This window comes from Megachile rotundata, chromosome 15, assembly GCF_050947335.1.
Source record: "Megachile rotundata isolate GNS110a chromosome 15, iyMegRotu1, whole genome shotgun sequence".
Lineage (NCBI taxonomy): Eukaryota > Metazoa > Arthropoda > Insecta > Hymenoptera > Megachilidae > Megachile > Megachile rotundata.
In genome coordinates this window covers 6,041,432-6,056,150 of record NC_134997.1, presented here as the reverse complement: position 1 = coordinate 6,056,150, position 14,719 = coordinate 6,041,432, and the positions used below count along the sequence as shown (strand labels likewise).

At 31.4% G+C, this 14,719-nt stretch overlaps 1 long non-coding RNA gene across 1 annotated transcript in view; it reads right to left on the bottom strand.

The window, feature by feature from the left end:
* Positions 1-14,660, bottom strand: part of LOC105662908 (uncharacterized) — a 32,075-nt gene extending 17,415 nt beyond the window's left edge. Inside the window, exon 1 of the long non-coding RNA XR_013040550.1 lies at positions 14,535-14,660. This is a non-coding gene — a long non-coding RNA (uncharacterized LOC105662908). The remainder of the gene's footprint in view (positions 1-14,534) is intronic.
* Positions 14,661-14,719: the final 59 nt, after the last annotated feature.

Genomic DNA, 14,719 nt, shown 5'->3' with positions numbered 1-14,719 from the left:
CGGGAGGTGCAATTCTGCCTCTGTGCACGCCTCGGAATCCCGCGTTAGTACAGGCGGATCGAACAAGCCTTCTAAAGAAAAAGGAAGCAACTTCCTCTGTGAACCGATCCCATACACTGGTTCGTGCATGAAAATATTCCAACGATCCACATTGCTGCCGTAATAGGTCAAAACCCGAAAATATTTCGCGTCACTGTTTCTTTTACCGTCTCTTCGACGCCTTAACGTTTTATCTTCTTCAACGTACTTCTATATAACATTCTTTTGGAACCATGCTTTTATTTTGTTGTAATTAATATTAACGACTATGTTAATTATTACAAATCAGAACTATTGCAAGTAATTTACTATTATTTTTAAAGGAACTTTCTGAATTTTGGTCAATGGCGGTCAAAATGAAAAAATGGCAATGCCAGTGTGCATTTAATATTGTCGATAACATTTGATATAATTAGTCCTTTTTTTCTTGTACTATAAAGAAAAAATTAAACAGAGTGACTTATTATATCAAATATTATTGATATCCGGTGCAAAATTTTTAAAAGATATTCTACTGATATCATCTACTGATATTAAGCTTCTCAAGGCTTGCTGAATGCAAAATGAGCTTAACAGTTTTACATTCTTTAGTTGTTTTAACGTAGCAATAATTAGGTAGCCGCGAATAACGCAACTGCAAAGAAAATTATAGGTTAAGGGTTTAAAAATAGAAAACAGAAGAAAGTCAGGTACGTCTTAATTTTTTGTGACGTTTCATGGGAATGCATCAATTCACCCATCAAATTAAATCCCTTTTACTATCTAGTATAGAAATCAAATCAATTATTGACGATACCTCATATCGTCATTTGTTATTTTATTATACAGAGTGGCTCGCCACATTTTGGCTCGCAAATGATCGCCACATTGAACCTTTTCTGTAAATAGACATCAAAATTAAAATATCTCCTAAACAAATGATTTTTTCACATAAATATATTAATACTTTTTTGTAAAGAATATGAAGGAGTATCAGCGGATGCAATAAAAAATATATGATTCTATTTAAAAAAACATTAATGACCTTCATATGTCCTTTACACGCCCACCTACAAAAAAATATACTACCAGCATATGCCTCTCTCAAAACCATTCAACTTCATCTGAAACATTGTTTACTATGAGTAATAATGATGACGCAAATCTAGATGGCAAAATGTGGTGAGCCACCCAGTATAGATACGGGCTATTGTAAATTGTATACAAATAAATAAGTTGTACACACGTTCGACCCGGCGTAGACCACCGGTGGTTCATAGACACTGCATTCATCTAACGGCGTGATTCGGTGATTCACATCTAGTTATTATTATTATTATTATTAGCAACGATTCAAAGTGGTGTCAAAAGGATAAACAAACTTTCCATGGTAAACTAAACGCAACCTAATAACAAGTGTTGACTCAAGCAAATGCCTCCAGACTTCTAAAAAGTGTGCCGAATTGAACATATTAAAATCGAAAAATAATAAAAATATTATTACACAAGACCAGGTAAATCTACCCCCACTAAAATACCCCTGAAAGTACAAACAAGAACTCCGTTGAATTTCCGAACATCAAGGTTGCATATCAATCCTCTTACGGTCCTCTTCAATTACTCGAAGTTTCGTATAACTCGGTTAAGCAAAAGGCACGCGCAACATTGAAAACATTGGAAAAAAGCGAGCTTAAGCGTTCGGTTTTTGCGAAAATTGTACGAGGAAATCGACGAGGCGTGTTTTTGCACGGCAACATTTCGGAACGGGGGAAAGAAAGAACGGTGCAGGAATTCGATAATCTCTTTACCAGGGTGTCACGTAGGTGCTGCAGTGGCGAGGCAAGTTTTTTCGTTTATCACGTACGAATCGGGGAGGCCTTCCAACGGACCGTGGGATCAAACAGGATTTCCGACAAGGTGCGGTAACCGAATACACGCCGATCCTGTTCGGAGCTTGAGGTATTTCGACCGAGGAAAGTATTCTTTTCCAATCCATTTAACGAGCGTTAGCTTAGGCCAACTTCGACTGGACTTCGAACCCGAACACAATGTAGCAAGAGAAATCGACAGATCGGATCGCTCGACCATCGCGTCCCGTGCTGCTACAACGTGTTGCATAAATATGACAATACCTGACACTTTCGATTTGAGCTTTTGGAATTTTGAGGAGCTTTAATTTGTAGCGTGTAAGCAATTGTATTAAGATGGGTTATAACAAAACATGATTTTATACATGAAACTTTGCTTCTATTACTAATACGAACTTGCATACAGGGTGTTTTTGAAATGGTACAAAAAGAGGGTGTATTCGCATGAAAATTTAATTTGTTCATGTGTTACCTGATTTTAAAAAGAAGTTGAGTTTAAATAAACTACAAAAATTTTCTATTTTTTAAACCAGGTTTTAATATTCATTACTAAGTTTACTATGGAAAGTAGTCTGATGTGAATTAAATTAGAATAGAATGATAATCGATACAAAATAAAATTACAGTGCAACAATTAACACAAAATGAAATTTAAAGAGTAACAATTAGCACAAAATGAAATTTAAAATGTAACAATTAGCACAAAATGAAAATAAAAGAGTAACAATTAGAATAAAAAGAAAATGAATGTGCAATGATTAGTACAAAATGAAATTTAGCATAGCAAAACTGAAATCGAAGTTTTCAAACACAGATTATAAGTAATAATTTTTCTTCGACTAACAAAATCGTAATTCATAAGTAAACAAATTATGTTACCTACATTTATTACATTTTACGTTCAAATGATGGAAGATGGTGAAATTACACAGAAAATAATGTTTTATAGGAAATTATATGGCACTATATCTTAATTCGTAAAATAAAATTATAAATAAGTTTCATAAAATCTAATCTTTAGGCATTTGCTAAAAACCTCATGTTAGTATCAATCAAGCTTTAGAAGCAAGCAAATTCATTATGTGAGTCGTTTATTTCTTTCAGTAGGTATTTTAGACACTACTGATAATAAAATACACAAAATTTGAAAGCTTACTAATATTTTTAAAATGGAAGAACGTACTTTTAAACATCCCTCAACAACGCTCCGACGCTTTATGTTTCCATAACTCCAAAATTGTTCAGAAGTTCCTATAAAAGTTCCAAAATTGTGAAGCCTCAAAATTCCAAAATTAAACAATTTCAAATTATTCAAAATTTAATAATTAAAAATTCCAATATGCCAAAGTTCAAGAATTAAAAAATTCCCATATTCCAGTTAAAAAATTCCGAAATCTGCATGAATTATATCCACCATTTTTGTTATAACAATTTCAATCTGTGTACAATTATTTTGCAATTAATACATTAGTAGAATTATTGTTCGAATATAATAACATGTATCAGATACTTTTTCTATTAATTCTTCACGTCAGAAAATGAACGTGACCAGATAGACAACTTCGTAAGCTGTTACCTCATTCTTCAGGGGCCATTTTCCAAGAAAGTATAGCTACAATTCACTGCACATTAAGATGAAATATTTATTATATAAATTGACTACTATAATATTAAATAGATTCTTAATTTATTATATGAAGCAGTTGTTCAAATTAAAAGTGAAAATTTTTATTTTTGTTATCAAATACTTCATATGTCTATTGAAAAGTAATGAAAGTAATTAAAAATATTTCCTATTGATAAAGGTAGTATATTACTTCTGCAAGTTTGAATTCGTAAGTAGATTCTGATGTTGAGTTCTCTTGTTACGAAAATAGGGAACTTTTTGTTTAATAACGAATATTCTCAGAAATTTACTTTCGCTATTCAAAACAAAATTTAATGTGTTGACTGCCACATTAAGCAGTTGAAAATTTCGTTGAATAATATTTTTATTTTTAACAAATATTACCAAATAGCTTTGTAGTATTTATTATATTTATTATTCATAGATCCAAGTAGTTGTTACAAGTATTTTCTGATATGTCAATAAACAAATTCTAGAATAATATAGATGATAAATTCTTATGGAAATTTGCTTCGTCAGCCATACGTATATGACGTAGCAACTAAACTGTTAATCAAGAAAAGAAATTTGGAAAATTTAAAGAATTTGAAAATTAAAGGATGTGAAATATGAAAATTAAGGTTTTAATCATTTTCGTGACTGAAAATAAGCCTATTTAACAAGTCCCCTGAATTTAACAAATATTATGTGTTCCATAGACAATTTATTTTGTAACCAAAAAATTCTGCATTCCCTCTCAAAATATTTTGTGTCACAACGACGAAACCCCGGTATACTTTTGAGAGGCAGTGTACATTCGCAGTACTGTAGGGTTGAGGAAGCTCGAAACTCTCCAAAGGGAGCATCAAGAGCATCGAATCGAGAAAAGGAGCAATTAAAAGAACCACTTATCGAGCTGTCCATTGGAAGCTGGTCCTCCGTTCATACGTGCAACTTTGTTTCGCCTCCGATCAAGGAGACGGAGCATGGCGGCAAAGGATTAAAATTTCACGACACCGTTCCTCGAGCGACAATATATCCGCGAGAGGTGAACACCAATTAAGACGTTACCTGCGCGGCTGAAACTCGATAAGGGCCAAGGAATGGTCCTCGTGGCCATTTAGACGAGCCGAAGAGCACGCTGTCGCAAATAGAAGAGGAACGAACGACGAGGAAAGGGAAGGAACGAGGAGGAAAGAGAGAATTGGCCACTGAGGAATGGCGGTGATTCTCCGGTGTCACACGCGCCGCCGCCCTCTTCGGAGCCCGGGGCCCGGGACCCGGGGCCCAGCTCGTGTTTCGCTTTTCGGTTTTCCGAGAAACGTTTGCCACCCTCTACCTCCAAGTCTGTCTACCGTCCAGACATTGTCTTCGGGGCACAATGAACCAGCTTCTTACCAGAACACGCTAGGTGATCGACGATCCTCCCACGAACTCTAACCTTGCTGGGTCAAATCTGTAGGCGGAATACTCCGAATATCATTTTTTGAAAGTTTTTGGGACCTCTGGCGAAATATTAACACGCCCAGTGATCTTTGTCAATTTTATTTTATTTTGGCCAGAAAAGACAAGGACTTCCTATGTCACATTTGGACTTTATAGCTGGAATGTGAAGTTTGGATTTTGTTCAAATTCGGTTAGGTTCACAAGATTGGGTTCAGTTATCAGATTTTTTATATAGTCGAAAAGGTGACCTGAAGCTAGATCAGCTCCATATACTGTTGATATAAAAACTGATAAGCTCCTCGAATTGTTGAGACAGCTACAAGTTGAATAGTAGCGATTAACGATCCTCCCACGAACTCTAACCTTGCTGGGTCAAATCTGCAGGCGGAATACTCCGAATATCATTTTTTGAAAGTTTTTGGGACCTCTGGCGAAATATTAACACGCCCAGTGATCTTTGTTAATCTTATTTTATTTTGGTCAGAAAAGACAAGGGCCTCCTATGTCACATTTGAACACGCTTCATAGCTCGAATGTGATAAACTGGACTTAACGTGTCACACTACTGACGACACACTGTAGTTCAAATGTGCCGACCTAGATTCTTATTTTAACGCAATTGAAGTTTGGATTTTGTTCAGATAGACTAAGTTCACAAGACTATGTTCAGTTATCAGATGTTTGATAAGGTCTTGAAAGGGTGACCTAAAGCTAGATCAATCTCATGTTCTGTCTATATAAAACTGATAAGTTTCTTGAATTTTTGTGAAAGCTACAAGTTCAATACTAACAATGGTAGTGTCCAAAGGCCCACATACTGAGAGTTGTAGAAAAATAGCTAATTTCTGATAAGGTTGTAGAAAAGTAGCTTCAAAGCATATAGTACTTTTGGATCCCATTATAAAATGATATTATGGCAGTGAATAAATGATTCTAATAGGGTGATTTGCATGTGAACGACCTTTCAGATTAAAGATCTTGTGATTCACATAGTGGTTGGTTGGTTATTGTTGTGGGCGTCGACTACTATGGTCATTAGCCCGACAAAATAGTGTAATTCGGATGTACCTAAACAAGATTAGGATTTTCCATAAAAGATCAAAGATTGTTTGAAACAACTGTCTCCATTTAAATTAACTCTTATAGACCATCTTCTAATTTATAACAATTTGAAAGTGAACATCTTCATAATAATAGTCGAGATCCTCTTAATTACAAGGACAGAGCTCACACGTTTAAAACCTGAGAAGATCGTAAAAGAATTCTAGCAAGGTCTCATACTGAACGTGTTAATAATTGTATAGGAGAAAATGTGAAGATTGCGACTTAAGTAGCAAAGTTAAGAAGAAATAGCGATAACAACGTGTCGCAAAAAGGAAGAACCACCGGCGGTGAAGGTTTCTTTAGGCTTGAAGATAGCATAGTATCACGTCGAAGGGAAAAGAGAGAAAGAAAGGGAGAAGAAAGGGCAACTCTCGTCTGGTGGCGCCCGCAGACGAGTGTTTTTGTTCCCTTATAATTTGGCAGTAGTCGAGGGTTCCTTCACAGAAAGACAGGATGCTCTCGCATGCCTCGCAAGGATCGCGGAGAATTCGGTGCGGCGTTCGCTAAGAAACTGTATCGTCTGCCTTTTAAGTACTTCGCTGGATGTAGGATTCTTATTCAACAGTACACTTGGGGGAAATGTAGACTTCCTTTGGATAACAACAAAGTACATTTCGAGATTTTTTAAATGGTGACTTATATCATTTTTGAATTTTACAATAGTTTAATGGTAAAATTAAAAGGAAGTTTTTTGGAAGATTGAAGTTTTGAAATTTAGAACCCTTTACTCATTACATTTACAATTTTTGAAATATTCAAATTTCTAGCTTCGCAATTTTTACATTCCAATTTTGGGAGATTCTGGAAGTTGGAATTATGAAATTTTGTAACTAACAACTCGACAACATTGAAATTATTAATATTTGAAATTTAAAAAGTTCTGTAGTGACAATTTAAATATTTTCAATTTGGAAATTTTTAAATATTGGAAACTTCGAATTTTGGAATTCGGAATTTGGAATTTGGAATTTGGAACTTTAGAATTTTTAAGTTTTGAAATTTTGTAATTTTGAAATTTTGAAATTTTGAAATTTTGAAATTTTTGAATTTTGGAATTTGCAATTTGCAATTTGAAATTTTAGAATTTGGAATTTTGGAATTCTAGAATTTTGGAATTTTGGAATTTTGGAATTTTGAAATTTTGGAATTTTGGAATTTTGGAATTTTGGAATTTTGGAATTTGCAATTTGCAATTTGCAATTTGCAATTTGAAATTTTAGAATTTGGAATTTTTGAATTCTAGAATTTTGAAATTTGCAATTTGAAATTTGAAATTTGAAATTTTGAAATTTTGGAATTTGGAATTTTGAAATTTTGAAATTTTGGAATTTTGGAATTTTGGAATTTGCAATTTGCAATTTGAAATTTTAGCATTTGAAATTTTGGAATTCTAGAATTTTGGAATTTGCAATTTGAAATTTAAAATTTGAAATTTGAAATTTGAAATTTGAAATTTGAAATTTGAAATTTGAAATTTTGAAATTTTGGAATTTTGGAATTCTGGAATTTGAAATTTGAAATTTTGGAATTTTGCAATTTTAGAATTTTTGATTTTGGAAATTATTTGGTTTTGAAATTAGGAAGTTTCCAACTTGGCAGTTCACAGCTTTTCCATGTTTCAAATTCTGAAATTTTTAAATTTTGCACTGCAATTTTCTTCTTCTTCAAAACTTCTCATCTTTCAAATTTTTATATTTCAAACTTTTGATAAAATTGACAAGTTTAGAAGTTAGAACATTTCGTAATTTAATAACCTAGAAATGTAAAAGTGTTTAAATTTAGTAATCTAGTAATGTGTTGTCTGAAATTTCCTAACTCAGAAATTAATCCTAATATGGAAATTTAGGAATTCATTAAATAATTCCAAATGTTAAAATATCGAAATGTAACCTGGAATTGTAGAAATGTTGAAATCGAGTAATTTAGAATCGTAAAATTTAAAATTTCCAAATTTAGTAACTAAAGGACATGAAAAATGAAAACTTCAGTAACTCAAAAATATACAAATCTAGAAGTACAAAAATCACAAACTTTTAGTCTTACAATTTTCCTAACTAAGAAATGCAGAAATCTAAAGACATACATGTATGAAATGTTCAAATAATCAAATCTCAAAAATTCAAAAATTTTTCCTTATTTACAGACTTAAATCAACAAAGAATTTTTCAAACTAATGTTTCACAGTAAGCGTGTTAGCAGAAATCAATTTAAACGAAATCGATGAGTGTTCTGAGACTCATTTATCGTTCCTCTTAAATCGCCGTTCGAATTACAGCAAAGACAAGAAAACCACGTGAAATTCGACGATGAAAAGTTTTGTGATGGTTGAAAGAAAGCTGCATTGAATGCATCGTGGCACGCATAATAATGTACGGCATACCACGATTTGCGGTTGCGATGGGATCAAAGTGCGGTGCAAAACGTTTCTGAGAAAAATTCGGCCAAATCTTCGTGTACCCTACTTCTTTTATTACCAACAAGAATCTTGTGAACCCTGCTTTAACCACGAAAAATTGTAGAACTAAGCAAATACAGATATTACAAGACAACTTGTAACTATCCGTACGATACACGGCGATATAACGTTTGGTGATTTCTCTCAATCCTAGTTACACCCAAAGTGAACCAAGTTTTACATTACGATAAAGTGCGTAAATTGCGTTAAAATATAAAGCCCTCATTTAAAACCTGAAAGTTCACTTTTACCTTCCACTTCGCTTTTTTTCTCTCGCTTTCAGGCTCACTTCTTCTGCAAATCTCGTAATCCTTTTCCGCGCAAAGAACTTGATTCCAAGCACTGTGAAATATTGAGATGTACCGTGGGAAACTCGCCTTTTGTGTTCGCTCTAAAATTTCGCAATTTCGAGGACTGACATTTGTTGCTCTATTCTAACGATAACATTTCTTTCAAGTATATAAATTTGAATGCGAATGAGGTAAAAAAGACGTTAATTAGTCACGATTATTCAATTATTGAAATACAAGTTATGTCCAAAATAATTAAATTGTGATATACTTATCATTATATGAAAAGGGAACGATGAATATATAATGTATTAAAGTTTTCATAAATTAACGTAGAAGATGATAAATCTGCATATTACATTTACAAAGCATAATTATAAATTCCTAAATCACACATCATTAGACTTACAAATCTCTAAATCACCACATACTTAAATCTAAACCTAGATTGATACAATCTTGGTACCTATTATCCTAGATCACTATATCCTATACTTCACTATAACCTTACTATAACCTATATCCCCATATCCCAAAATCCCCACATCTCAAAATCTGTAAATCCTAAAATGCCTAGACCTCAAAATCCCTAGATCTAAAAATCCCTAAGTCGTAAAATTCTTAGATGCCAAAATCCCTAAATACAAAATCCTCGGATTCGAAAACACCGGTATACTAAAATATCCAAATCGAAAAATCCCTAGAGCAAAAAGTCCCTAGATCCAAAATACTCCAAACCTTAAAACCTCCATATCTCAAAATCCATCTTCCAAAATCCTTATATCAAGATTTCCCTGGCTACAAAAATTCGTAGATCAAAAAATTCCCTAGATCAAAAATTCCCTAGGGCCCTAAATCAAAAATTCCCTAGATCCCAAAATCCCTAAATAAAAAATTCCCTAGGGCCCTGAATCAAAAATTCCCTGGATCACAAAATCCCTAGATCAAAAATTCCCTGGATCCCAAAATCCCTAAATCAAAATTCCCTAGATCCTAAAATTGCTAGATCTAAAATTCCCTAGACCTCGGAACCTTCATACCTCAAAATCTTCCAAAATCTCTAGATGAAAATTCCCAAGATCCCAAAATCACTAGATCCAAAATCCCTAAATCAAAATTTCCCTAGATCCAAAAATCGCCATCTTTCAAAATCCCTATGTCCCAAAATACCTACCCCCAAAATTTTCTAGATTTTCTATATACCAAAATCCCTATATTCTTAAATCAAGAAATTTTTAAATCCAAAAATCCCTAGCCATTAATGTATATAATATATATAATATACAGGTAAATATAAATTTCAAAACATGATTTCATTATAAGTAACTGCATTTGCTACGTAATTGTAAAGTGGTAATTCAATGTGAAAATAATTGCATTAGTTCATCAATAAAAATAAACTGTGGTAACATTATGAAAATAGGAAATGTCAATAATACAAGTACTAGTTTAATTCATTTACATTGCCTATAGGTATAAATAATATAATACAATATAATAGGTTCTTATTTTCGTATTATCACTGTACTTGTTATCGCAGTCAATGGTTTTAGTTATAAATACTAAAACCGTGGAATCACAGAATGAATGAACGATAAAATGAAGTTCACTGACGCCTACAACTATACTTCCTGGTTCTAAATTCGTTGTCTCCGAGCACACACACGATTTTCACATTCATTTAGATATAGTGAGAGGCGAACGAACAAAAATTCCGGCAACAATTTTGCTGCTTCTGTCTGATAAATTTTTAGCTAAAAATTATTTTGATAACAGCTTCCTTTCACACTCAAATTATTTTCCACGTTTTATTGTTAGGAGGACGTATCTAAACATTTCTTTTCAGTTATATTAAAATATTTTGTTTGTAAATAATTGACGTTTCATTTCATTAGGTTATGATTTGTGTAATTTGTATTTTATTTATTGAATTTAATTGTATCGTTATTAATCGTAATTGTGCCATCACTGATCAAAGTTTTATGCAGTTACAGAATAATATTGCATTTAACTTGTATATTTATTTTAAAACTCTTCGTATAAAATAAAAGTAGAGACAAAGTAGATTAAGATATTTCAAGCAGTCTGTGCTCAGAACGGTATAAAAATTTATAGCGGCCCATCAAAAAGTTGTAATTTCTTCCTTTTAAGATCTTTCTAAATTACGAAATTTTACGGCTTATAATATATTCATAAATCAAGGATAATTATTAACCATAACATCAGATGTCAATTAAAATTTTACGACCGAAAACCACTACACCTTTAACTACTCTATAAAAGTAAACTTAATATTCAAAGTACCTACTTATAAAAATCCATAAAATTTCATGCATATCGTTTATAAATAAAATTTTATCAGACCTCGAAAACGCAATTCGGGACAAGAATATGAACTGATCAGAAAACGGTGTAATTAGTTTTTAACGAACAGTACAGGATGGTCGGTGGTACAGGAAATAGAATTTAAAATCGTTTTTTTTCCACAGGTCGAACATCGGAATGAAAATTCATTTCTAGGTGGAAAAACCTGAGCTACAACTGCAATAACAAAAAGAGCGTAATGAAGATCGGATGTTCAATAAAACATGAAGAATATGAAGCGGGTTTACAAATAAAGTATTAGTGAAAGCAAGCAGAACGATGATATAGAAAATGAAGATTACAAGCATTTCGTTATGCACAATGTCTCTTTTAGTTAAAACAATTATAGTTGAAAAATCATTTCTTAATACTATAATATCATTTAACTGAAAGTACATCCTCGTTGTCTATACAGTGATTGTAAATAAATAAATGTTATAAAATTTTGTAAATTCTGTAAAGAATTTAAAAGAATGACTACAACAAAAAATAATTTTTTAAATCTTTCAGTAGAAATGTTTATTGTTAACTTCTGGCAAAAATATAAAAAATATTTATCAAATTAATTAAATTAATAAACAAGCAAGTTCTGTGAAGAATTGGTGCTTTTAAAAAAATCGACTACAACAAAAAATAATTTTTTAAATATTTTTGAGACAATGTTTGTTTTTTGTTATGGATAAAAATGTAAAATAATTAATAAATTAATTAAATTAATATATGAGTTCCTTTTGTGAATTTTGTGAGGAATTGATAAATTTCAAAAAATTATTTAAGACAAAAACTAGCATTTTAAATCTTTCAGAAAAAATATTTATTATTAGTTTCAGATAAAAACGTAACAAATATTTAACAAATTAATTAAATTAATAAATGAGTAAGTTCTGTGAAGAATTGGTGCTCTTAGAACTGCGATAAAATTTTTAAATCTTTTGGAGAAAATCTTTGTTCTTTGTTTCAGATAAAAATAATCGATATTGAAGTTATTCACTATTATAATAAATATTATAGTAATAAATATTAATATTATATTTCAGTATAAAAATAAATATTATAATATTGAATTTATAAAAAAATCTATTAACAATTTACTACTTCTGTTAGATATTAACTTCTGCTAAATTGTTATTTATTTAATAAATAATAAATTGAGAGAATTGAGGCTTTCACGGCCCGCCGTCATACAGAAATACTTAAATAATAAATAAGTCAGACAAATAATAAATTAAATAGTATTTTATAAATACCTCTCTACGCAAGAAAAAGCGAAGATCATAAATCTAGTTCTTAATTTAACATGTATTTCCAATGAGTAGATCGACGACATAACAGGAAGAACCGAAGTGAAACGGGAAAGCAACAGTGAAACGGCCGGAAATGAGAATACACGTAATAGAATTTACGAATTCACACTTTGAAGATGTGTATACTTATCCGTGCATACGTAAACACCTCCACCGTCCCGCAAAAGGGACGTGGGATAGTTCTTTTTACGCAAAGATTCTTGTTTGGCCGTTTTACGCGCTTGACTGACCCAAGTCATGTACCCATGACCTTGCATTTAGCTGAATAACCTTTATACAGAGTGTTTCAAAATGGTTGCACGAAAATTTGGGCATAAATTCGAAGGAGAAACAGTTTCTATGAACATGTGGTGGACAAGAAAAGAATTAGCAGGTCAAGATTTTAAGGATTTATGCGAGATAGGGTTTTCTAAATTTTCATGGGTCAAGATTTACATTCGAAAATAATTTTTCGTAAATGTATTTGTAATTACTATTTTTCGAAATTAAAAATTTAACAATTCAAAGATTAGTAAATTACAGAACCCTAACATGCAAAATTCCAACATTAAAAAATATCAAATCTTATGATGAAAAAATCTTAAAATCCTACAAATAAAAAATCCCATAAGTAAAAAATTTCCCATAATTATATGAAAAAATTGCCTATAATTAAAAGACTCATATTCAGAAAATACTACAATTGTAAAATTATAATAAAATCCGAAAATACCATAATCAAAAAATCCATAATTAATGAATACAAACATTCTACAATTGAAAAATATGTAAATTCGATTTTTATAAAATAAATGGACAAAATATGTAAACGCCTGTACGTCAGAAAAATTAACCCGTTGATTCAATTTAATATCATAAGAATAACTGGATAGGAAATATTAACTGGTACGAAATATAATTTAAAAATGTCTGAAGATTTTTTAAACTCTCTGTATACAAACGTACGCACTCGAAGACGAATTGAATCCAGTTCTACGAAGCAAGACAGGCTGCTTCTTCTGTACGCTTGCTTTCATCGTTCGGTCAAATGCCCGCATTATATTCACGGATATTAAATTCACGTTAGAGAGAAGAAGCCGGGGAAACATCCGGGGAGGTCTTGCCACCAATTTTAATTCGTCCCATGTGAAACGAATTTACTCTAACTCTACTATAACGGAACATTAATTTCACCGAGGATAATTGTATAATCAGGATATTTTAGCAAATGTTATTAATAATAGCGTGCTGATTATACGGACCGAATAATTATTATAAAATTGATTTTTTATGCTATTATTAATTGGACTTTAATTACAAATGCTCCGATTATTATTAAAAGACACATTTGTTAAAAGTCTGCCTTTACATTTTTTGCTATTAACAATGAGACATTAATTGAAATGAAGTTAAGTTAAAAATCAGCTATATTTGCTTATTCTGTATGTCATTAATAATAAATTTATTATAATTATTAGTTATACTTTTATTTTAAATAATTTGTCAATAATAATGTTACAAAGTCACACACAAACTTCTGAAACCTTATTCAAAATGTCCTTCTGTAGATTAAACAAATTCTACGTAATGCGATCATTCAACTCTATAACGTAACATGGAGAACCAAATTCCGCCATTTTGTTTCAAAATACTTGCAATCCGACACCAGTAAAGAAATTAAAAACAACAGCAGTAAAAAAATCAAAAGCAACAGATTCATGGTTTTCAGTAACAAATTACATGATAACAAAAATTATGTATTTCTCAATTACTAGTACAATTATTGTTAAATTATATACTAATTGATATATAGATTACAAAGTAGTAATTCTGTAATGACAACTGGAATTTTCCAATGATGATTGACAACCTCTAAATTTTAATATTATATCTTACTTTTAAAAATACGTTAAAAACTGTGAAATGAGTGAATACACTCCATATTTGTTAATATAATTTGCTTATAAAAATTTCTTTACGAGGCAGGGAATATAACATCACTTGACAATGATTATAGAATTGATAACAATAATTTTTCAGCAATATGCGTTTTCACGATAATTTGCTAACTACATTTAATAAATAATGATTTTAACTTACGTTTCTGTATAAATGAACTGGAAATATATCACTAGCAACACTAACTTACACTTGCTAAAAGCACAATGACGGTATCACAAATAAAATAGCAAATTCTGCAAATTCGTATTTGTTACGAATCGAAAAGTATCAGGTGTACCAATGCAAGACTCTTGCACTTGCGCAGATCATACAAAGTTCATGTT